A 217-nucleotide genomic window follows, 5' to 3' on the forward strand; every position below is an offset into this window, starting at 1 on the left:
GCGGCAATGGCCGCTTCCCTACCAGCCAGACTCCTGGGGGGTCTGGCTTTCCCTAAAGGGGTGGGAGGGCAAGTCTAAGCCTCCCAAAACTGCCTGAAGCTGGGCTGGCCCTGCCAAGCTGCTGTCCAGCAAGTCTCAGCCTCCCCTGCCAGCCCAGAGATGAACCCAGGGCCAGAGGTACGTCACCCTCTCTTCCACAGCCCCAAGTGTCCCCATC

The sequence above is a fragment of the Antrostomus carolinensis genome, unplaced genomic scaffold (assembly GCF_000700745.2).
Source record: "Antrostomus carolinensis isolate BGI_N321 unplaced genomic scaffold, ASM70074v2 scaffold30162, whole genome shotgun sequence".
In the NCBI taxonomy this organism is placed as follows: domain Eukaryota; kingdom Metazoa; phylum Chordata; class Aves; order Caprimulgiformes; family Caprimulgidae; genus Antrostomus; species Antrostomus carolinensis.